Genomic DNA, 9,943 nt, shown 5'->3' on the forward strand with positions numbered 1-9,943 from the left:
GCCGCCGCCGCCGCCGCGGTCCGCACTTCCTGATCCCCCCTTCGCCAAGATGGCGCCGCCGCCACCTCCGGGACAGGGCCCCCCCCTCCGCTCGCCGGCCCCCCCAGCCGCCGGAAGCCGCGCGCCCCTCCTCCTCCTCCGCGGCGGCCCCGCCTCCGGCCCCCTTCACGTGACCTCCCCGCGCCGGCCTCTTTCACGTGACCTCGCCTTCTTTCCCGCCCCCTTGTTCCCGACTGCCACCCTCCACATGTGACCCGAGGCTTCGGGCTCGCGGCTTTCAGCGCCTGAGTGCGTGTTTACGTATGGCGTGCGTGCGTGCGTGCGTGCGACGGCCCTCGTCGGCGCTCCCCTGTCACGTGACCCGGCGCCGCGTGCTCCCAGGGGCTCCCCGCGCGGGACCCTGTTTCCTGCTCTGGGCCCCTTTCCCCGCCTCCCCGGCGCGGAGAGCGTGCTGGGCGCTCGGTGGGCAGGGAAGAAAGAGCGACGGCCGCGGCCGCCGCTGTGCCGCCTTTATCCCGCGCCCCCGGGCTGGAGCTCGGCGTGGGATCCCTGAGCCCCTGCCCCTGTGGGGGTGGGCATCGCTGTCGCCACACTGATGAGGGGCGTGTGGCTGGGGAAGGAGCCAGGCCCCCGGTCACCAGAGGCTTGGATTCCCCTCCCGGCCCTACCCCCAGTTGGTTGTGTGACCTTGATTCCCTCAGTTTCCTCATCTGTACAGTGACGGGCGCGGGTAACGCCTGCGTTGCCTACTCCCAAGGATTGGACGCGAAGCGACCGTGCTGTGCCGTGTGATCCAGATAGCTGCTCACTTATGCCGGAGGGGTAGTGCATGGCTGACCCTTGGCGCTCCTCAGACGCCCGAGGTCCGGGCGAGGTGGGGGCAAGGACGGCACGGCTTTCCTCGGCAGGGTCATGGAAGGAGCGCATCACTAGTCGGAACCGTTAGCCCGGCAGTCGACGGGAAGGAGGCCCGCGCCGACCACACTCTCCATCCCAAGCCCAAAGGGCTAACACCGTGTCGCAGTGGTCCCGGCAGTGGCCGGAGTCGACGGCAGTGCCTCCGGGCCCTCGCTAGGGGGCACTATCTCAAAGGACAAAGCTGGCTGAGGTTGCAGAGCCGCGGAGCTGGCGTTCAGCCTGCCTGGGCAGGGGTCAGCCTGCGGTAGAGCCCGGTAAATGAGGCTGGGCCAACGCGGCGCGTGAACCGCCGGCCAGTTTGCCACTGGCCTCTCCCACACCGACCGAAGTGAGTTAGCTTTTGTTGGAAGCCGACTGCGCACCTTGGTGCTGGGTGCTGGGCTGCGCGTTTGTGTAGCCAGTGGCCGTGGATGAGGGCCTTCTCTGGCTAAGGTGGTCTCGGTATTTAAGACACTTCCTAAGCCAAGGTACCTTGCAAATATTTCTAAACCGTCCTTCCCACCCCCAACATTGCAAAGTCAGCGTTTTTATCCGTTTTACACGTGGGAAAAGGAATGACTACCCAAGGATATATAACTAGTAGACAGAATTCCTGGGCAGCGTGTTTCCAAAGTCCATGCCCTTCTACCCCACTCCGCCTGCCTCTGACACTTTCTCAAGAGGTTTTCACATGTCATTTGACGCCAGCCCTTCACAGGAAGCCTACAAATGCAGCCATTTGGAAGATCCTGAAGTCCATATTTTATAAAGGGCTTTAATTAGAATAACAATGTGATGAGACAGTCCCACAATGCTGCCCAGACTCCGCGGCCCCCAGTGAGGACCCTCAAAAGTCATGGTCACTGGGAAGAGGTCTGCCTCTTCCTGTCTCTGCTGGTCTGTTCAGTGTCTCAGCTCCGGCTGGGAGAGCCCTCTGGCAGAAGCTTATCGCGTGGAGTCATATCCGGTGTTCTGCTGAAATGTGGACGGCCAGGGCATTCGCAATGGGAAGGAAGTGATGGGTATATTCATTGAATTCTTGGGTGCTAGGGAAACAGGATGAATAAAATGAAAATCCGTGCCCTCATGGAGCTTACAGTCTGTTGGGGGAAACGTGGTAAAGGTAGAGTCTACAAAGCCAGCTGACCCCTTAGATGTGAGAGAAGATGAGCAAGTATTTACTGAGCACCTACTACACGTGAGGCACGGGATGCAGCGTTGAACGAGACAGGCCCAGTCCTTACCTTTTCTGTGCATTCAGCCCGGTAGGAAGCCAGACACTTTATCATAGACTGTTACACATCCAGGCGCGTAATTGCAGTTACGGGTGCCTCAAGGAAGAACGTGACCGCAGATCTGGGCAGGTGTCGGACAAGTGACGAGCTAAATTCTGAAGGATAAGTGGAATTACTTAAGAGGAGGAAGGGCTGACACTGTCCCAGGCAGAAGGGACAGCATGCACAAAAGTTTTGAGGTAGGGCCGTGGCAAGTGGCAGGAATGCAAAGGCCTGGGTCTAGAATTAGGTAAGGTAGGCAGGGGTTAAATCTTGGCGGGTCTTCAAAACCAGGTTTGGGAACTTGGGCTTTATTTTAAGATCAAGGAAGATCACTAGAATTTTAAGAAGCTCTGCAATCCTGGGCAACCCGCAGAATGGGCTGTCTCAAAGGAGAGCTGAGTTTTGTGGGAAGGGTGAGAGTCGGGTTATGAACACACTGAGTGTGTGGAGGGAGGCCCATGTGGACGTTCTCCTGGGGACATCTAGTGGGATGTGGGTTCTGAGCTCAGGAGAGAGGCTGAACCATAGGTGTTAACTGCAGAGTTGGCTACAGCTGTCCTCTGAATTAGACCACAAAGGGAGTAGCACAGCTGAGTGGAGAAAACATGGGGAGTCAGACAGAACTGGGCTTGTGATGTTTGGGCAAGTTCTTTAATTTCTGTGGAACTCAGTTTCCTTATCTGTAAAATGGGCATGAAACTCAGCCTTGCTGAGCAGGTCATTGTGCCAGTTTAGATGAAATCAGATACTGTGTTGATGTAAAATGATCAACACAGATGGGCACATAGTACATTGCTCAACAAATGCTAAATACCACTACTGCTATGATTAGTGTTACCACTACAAAGTCAAGGGGTCCTTAGCATTCAGTAGACGTTTGGGGGGCTTTGCTATGTGTCAGACACTGGACTACGAAGACAGACAAGATCCCTGCTCTCATGGCACTTACCTTCTAGTGGAAGGAGTCAGATACCAGATGAATGAATGACCAGAAGAATCAGACTGGTTCGTAGATGCCAGGAATAGAGTCATGTGGGAGAGGGTCACTGTGGATTACTTTAAGTCCAGTAGTTAGGGGGTGTTTGAGCTGAGATCTGATAAGAGAGGGCAGGCCTGTCAGGCATTGGGCACGAGCACTGCGGCAGAGAGAGCAACAACCTCAGAAACCCTGACTGAGGACCCAGGTGGCAGGACTAGAAGTAGGAAGCTAATGATACCCTGGCCGAGAGCAGAACCCCAGCTCTGCCAGCGGTTAGTGGGGTGACTTAGCCTGTGTATACTTGAGTTTCCACATCTGTAACATGGAGAAGATCAGATGGTACCTACCTCATAAGGCTGTTGGGAGGATGAAGTGAGATGACTCATGAAAAGTGCTTAGAATGGTGCACATAGTTAAGAATGTGTGTGTGTGTGTATGTGTGTGTGTTTAAATAGAGGATCAGCGTGCCTTGAGTCCAGTGAAAGAAAAGAGACGGGGTGCGGAGGGTGTGGGGTTAGAAGATGAGGCCAGTGGGAAAAAGCAGCGGCTGGATTATGAAGTCCATAGTCAGTTGTTTGAGTTTCATTCAAAGTACAGTGGGAAACCACTGAAAGATTTTAAGCTGTGAGTGGCATGATCTGATTTAAAATTTTCAAAGATCATTCTGGCCACTGTATGTCAAATGGATTGTAGAGATTGTTTTTCCCCGCAAGGGTCATGTGTTATCAGAGTGAGCAGCTGTGCTTGTCTGGGGGTGTGGCGAGTAGCCTCCCTGACTTGCTCCCACAAGCACAGCATTCTGTCACCGACTCAGCAGATACGTTCTGAGCGCTTGTGCTTTGCCAGGGATGATAGTGGGTACTGGGGTGCAGAGACAAATAAGACACAGTCTGCGTGGGGAGTGCCTGGCACAGAGGGGGGCTCCTACCTGACAGCTGCTACTCATTTCATCACTTTTTTTTAAAAAAGATTTTGTTGGGGGAGGGGAACAGGATTTTATTGGGGAACAGTGTGTACTTCTAGGCCTTTTTTCCAAGTCAAGTTGTTGTCCTTTCAGTCTTAGTTGTGGAGAGGGCAGCTCAGCTCCAGGTCCAGTTGCTGTTGTTAGTTGCAGGGGGCACAGCCCACCATCCCTGCGGGAGTCGAACCGGCAACCTTGTGGTTGAGAGGACGCGCTCCAACCAACTGAGCCATCCGGGAGCTCAGCTGCAGCTCAGCTCAAGGTGCTGTGTTCAATCTTAGTTGCAGGGGGCGCTGCCCACCATCCCCTGCAGGACTCGAGGAATTGAACCGGCAACCTTGTGGTTGAGAGCCCACTGGCCCAGGTGGGAATCGAACCAGCAGCCTTCGGAGTTAGGAGCATGGAGCTCTAACCATCTGAGCCACCGGGCTGGCCCCCATTTTATCACTTTTGTTGTCTTTTTACACCTGCCCGCAGGAGCACGTGGCAGTGGGTGAACTGGAGCCAGATACAGTCCGTCAGACAGCCGTAGGGATCAAGAAAGGAAAGGGCCCTGACGGTGACGCGCATCAGGATTACCTCCCAAGAAAGGATGCGAATGTGGAAGTTACTTAGGTGGAAGTGGGGAGGGGTGCATTCTGAAAGAACTGAGTCCTAAAGTAGAAGGAGGTGGGGAAGGACGGCCCTGAGACAGAGGAGGGATGACCTAGGAGCACAGAGCCGGGTGACGAGGCAGGGGCTCAGCACAGGCGGGATTGTGGAGACGCCGGCCATCGGTGCGCTAGCCTGAGGCCCCACGGTAACGCTGGTCGTTCAGTCCTCCTGGAGGTCACTTCAGCAATAAATAGTCAACCGAAAACCGGGTCGGCTCAGTTGGTTAGGGCGCGAGCTCTTAACAACAGGGCTGCCGGTTCAATTCCCACAGGGGCCAGTGAGCTGCGCCCTCCACAACTAGATTGAAGACAACGAGCTGCAGCTGAGCTGCCCAGGGTGCGGCTGGATGGCTCAGTTGCTTAGAGCTTTGAGCTCTTAACAACAAGGTTGCCGGTTCAATTCCCGCATGGGATGGTGGGCTGTGCCCCCTGCAACTAAAATTGAAAATGGTGACTGTTGAGAAATAGTACATGAAAAAGGAAGATTACAAAGCTATATTACGGTGTGCTCCTTAAAAAAAAAAAGTACATGATTTAGTTATGTACCCAGCAGAGATGCATATATTTTTACACCAAAAACATGAACAAGAATGTTCATAGAAATGTTTCGATAGTCCATGATCGGAAACAACCCAAATAAATACTGGTATATTCATACAATGGAATATTCTACAGCAGTGACGATGGATAAACTACAATTACATCCAATAGCATCCATGACTCTCACTAACATAATGTTAAAAAAAAAAAAAAGCTCAAAAGACTGTGATTCCATTTATATGAAATTCAGCAGGCAAAGTCCATCTGTGCTGTTAGAAGTTAGAGTAGTCGTTACTTTTTTTAAAAAAAATTTTTTAATTGTGAGAAAATACCCATAACATAAAATTTACCGTTTTAACCTTTTTAAAGTGTACAATTCAGTCCATTCACAACATTGTGTGACCATCACCTCTGTCTAGTTCCAGGTCTTTAAGCAGCACCCACTGAGCAGTCACTCCCATTCCTCCCCATTCCCATGACGTTACTTTTGAAGAGGAGGGAATAATGGCTGGGGGTGGGGGGGACATAATGGAGCGGGTTCCGGATATTAGTAATGTTCTGGGTTTTTTTTGTTTGTTTTTTTAAATCAGGGTGGGAATCATATGGCTGTATTCATGTTGTGAAAATTTATCCAGTCATACACTTATAATTGATATACTTTTTTATGTGTGTTATGTCTAAGTACACATAAATTTGGAGATCAATTGATTGTAATGCCTTTCAAGAGAAAATGTTTCTTGCCCTCAGAAGGAAAGGGAATGTCACACCAGACTTTGCCGCCTCGTCCCTGTTTTGCGTCAGGGCTGATACTTCTGTCTCTGTCCATCACCCTCTTCCTGGCTGCCTTTCTTCCTGGAGGATATGAACGGTGTGTGTGGGGGAGCCAGGAGGAACAGAGGGTGTTGCAGATCTCCTTGGCCCCTGGGTGGTTGTGTTCACTCTCTTCCAGGTGGGAATTCATCTTGAAGTCAATCTGGAGAATTTGAAAAGGGAAGGTAGAGGTCAAGGTGAGCAGGCTGCCTGGCCTGGCCTGAAAGGAGCATCAGGGAGCGACCAGGGGCTTCAAGCAGGCAAATGATCCTCTAGTCTGTTAAACCAGAGACAAGCAACCACTCCAGAGAGAGATTTTCCTAAAAGAAGATTGAACGGACTTCTTCAATCACGCAGCATCCACCAAAAGAGGGAAGTACTAAGTCCTGTCTACATATAAAGCTCCCTGTCCCTCTCAGAAATTTGAAATGCCTTTAAGTTAACCCTTGTCTTACTGGCTTTCTCATCTTTCAAATCTCAGTTTTCCTCTCCATCCCCTCCGGGCACTCAGGCACTATTCACCTCTCCCTCCTCGGTGCTTCCACAACACCTCGTTTACATCTGTGCACGTGTGATAAGTCTGTGCTGCCAAACTGATCTCCTTAATAGATGGGACTGGGTCTTTTTGCATCAACACCTAGGCAGTAGATACCCAACAAATGTCGATCTGATTGTTGAAGGTGTGTCTTCTTCCTACCTTTGACCCTTTCCCCAGGTGGCATGACTGCACCCATTACTTCTCTTTTCCATAGGCTTCTATTCTTCATTCCATTCCTTGGTTCCAAGATTTCTTGAATTCTTCAGAGATTATTACATCGTTATGTGTGCACATGCCCTGGAGATCATGGTCATGGTGCAGATTTATGGCCACTACCATGCAGTACATCCCACTTCCTCTTCAGTCTTTCCTTTTCTGCTACTTATCTTGCTCTTCCTCTGCAATCTTAGGAACCGAGGACACATTAAATAAGTTGCTTTTAGCAAATCCTGCCCCAGAGTGTCAGCTCCTGCACAATAGCTCCTCTGCTGTAGTCATAGCCAGTCTGCACAATCAATCAGCCAGAGGGTCAATCCCTCCTATTGATGTGCAAACAGCAACCAAGGCTCAACTACCACAGGAGGACACACACAAACCACACAAGGGATACATCTGGAGCGCCTGGCTCAGGTGATTAGGGAGACAGCACCATTGGGATCCACAGCACACCTACTACATAAGGCCACTCTACTAAGACTGGGAGGCATAGCAGCTCTGCCTAATCCATAGAAACAAACAGGGAGGAAGCCAAAATGGGGAGACAAAGAAACATATCCCAAATGAAAGAACAAAAAAAAAGCTCCAGAAAAAGAACTAAACAAAATAGAGACACATAATCTACTAGATGCAAAGTTAAAAGCACTGGTTATAAAAATGCTCAATGATAATCTGTGAGAACTTCAACAGAGATAGGAAACATAAAAATGGAGACAGAAAACATAACAAAGAACCAGTCAGAAATGAAGACTACAATAATTGAAATGAAGAATACATGAAAAGGAATCAAGAGTAGATTAGATGAGGCAGAGGATTTGGAATCAGCAATTTGGAAGATAAAGTAGCAGAAAACACCCAATCAGAACAGCAAAAAGAAAAAAGAATTTTAAAAAATGAGGATAGTTTAAGGGGCTTCTGGGACAACATCAAGCATACTAACATCGCATTGTAGGGGAGTGAGAAGGAGAAGAGAGAGCAAGGAATTGAAAACCTATTCGAAGAGATAATGACGGAAAATTTCCCTCACCTGGCAAAGCAACTAAGACATATAAGCCCAGAAAGCACAGAGAGTCCCAAACAAGATGAACCCAAACAGGCCCACACCAAGACTCATCATAATCAAAATGCCAAAGGCTAAAGACGAAGAGAGAATCTTAAAAGCAGCAAGAGAAAACCAGTTAGTTCCCTACAAGAGAGCTCCCATAAGACTGTCAACTAATTTCTCAACAGAAACTTTGCAGGTCAGAAGAGACTGGCAGAAAATATTCAAAGTGATGAAAAGCAAGGACCTACAATCAAGGTTACTCTACCCTGCAAAGCTATCACTTAGAATCAAAGGACAGATAAAGAGCTTCCCAGACAAGAAAAAGCTAAAGGAGTTCATCACCACCAAACCAGTATTACAAAGAATGTTAAAGAGACTAAGAAGAAAAAATATCAAAAATATGAAGAAGAAAATGGCAAATAACTACATATCTATCAACAATTACTTTATTTTTTATTTTTTTAATCAACAATTTCTTTAAATGTTAATGGATTAACTGCCCCAATCAAAAGATATAGGGTTGCTGAATGGATAAGAAAACAAGACCCTCACATATGCTGCCTACAAGAGATTCACTTCAGATCAAAAGACACACACAGACTGAAAGTAAAGGGATGGAAAAACATATTTCATGAAAATGGAAATGAAAAAAACAAAAAACCTGGGGTAGCAATACTTATACCAGACAAAACAGACTTTAAAACAAAGGCTATAACAAGAGACAGAGAAGGACCCAGTGATTCCATTCTGGGTATTGATCTGAAGAAACCTAAAACACTACTTCAAAGGGACATGTGCATCCATATGTTCATTGCAGCATTATTTACAATAGCCGAGATATAGAGGCAACATGGAGGTCCATCACTGGATGAGTGGATAAAGAGATGGTACATATATACAATGGACTATTACTCAGCCATAAAAAAGAATGAACTCTTGGCATCTGCAACAACATGGATGGCCCTAGAGGGTATTATGCTAAGTGAAATAAGTCAGACAGTGAAAGACAAATGCCATATGATTTCACTTACATGTGGAATCTAAAGAACAGGACAAATGAACAAACAAAACAGAAATAAGCTCATAGATACAGAGAACATTTTTTTTCAGTTAATTCCTTCCCTTTCCATGTTTTTTTTTTCTTTTAAAGATTTTATTGGGGAAGGGGAACAGGACTTTATTGGGGAACAGTGTGTACTTCCAGAACTTTTTTCCAAGTCAAGTTGTTGTCCTTTCAGTCTAGTTGTGGAGGGCGCAGCTCAGCTCCAGGTCCAGTTGCCGTTTTCTAGTTGCAGGGGGCGCAGCCCACCATCCCTTGCGGGAGTCGAACCGGCAACCTTGTGGTTGAGAGGACACACTCCAACCAACTGAGCTCTCCAGGAACTCAGCTGCAGCTCAGCTCAAGGTGCCGTGTTCAATCTTAGTTGCAGGGGGCGCTGCCCACCATCCCTTGTGGGACTCCAGGAGTTGAACCGGCAACCTTGTGGTTGAGAGCCCACTGGCCCATGTGGGAATCGAACCGGCAGCCTTCAGCATTAGGAGCACAGAGCTCCAACCGCCTGAGCCACCAGGCCGGCCCTCCAGAGAGCATTTTGATGGTTGCAGGATTGGGGGGGTTGGGAAGGATGGGTGAAGGGGAGAGGGGATTAAGAAGTACAAATTGGTAGTCAATTTGTAGTTATGGGGATGTAAAGTATAGCATGGGGACTATAGTCAGTAGTATTGTAATTACTGTGTGGTGTCAGGTGGGTACTGGATTTATCAGGGTGATCATTTTGTAAGTTATATAAATGTCTAATCATTGTGTTGTACACTTGAAACTAACATAATATTGTATGTCAACTGTAATTGAAAAATAAAAAAATCTTTAATTTTACAATTAAAAAAATAAGTTGCTTTTAGATGAGCTTTTAGAGAGGAAATTCCCCCTAAACATTAAAGGATATCAGCCCCTTTCCTTACTTTTTGAGCTCTCACGGTATGCCAGGCATCGTGCTGGTTCATGATCTAGCAGGAGAGGCAGCCAT

Source organism: Rhinolophus ferrumequinum, chromosome 22 (assembly GCF_004115265.2).
Source record: "Rhinolophus ferrumequinum isolate MPI-CBG mRhiFer1 chromosome 22, mRhiFer1_v1.p, whole genome shotgun sequence".
Lineage (NCBI taxonomy): Eukaryota > Metazoa > Chordata > Mammalia > Chiroptera > Rhinolophidae > Rhinolophus > Rhinolophus ferrumequinum.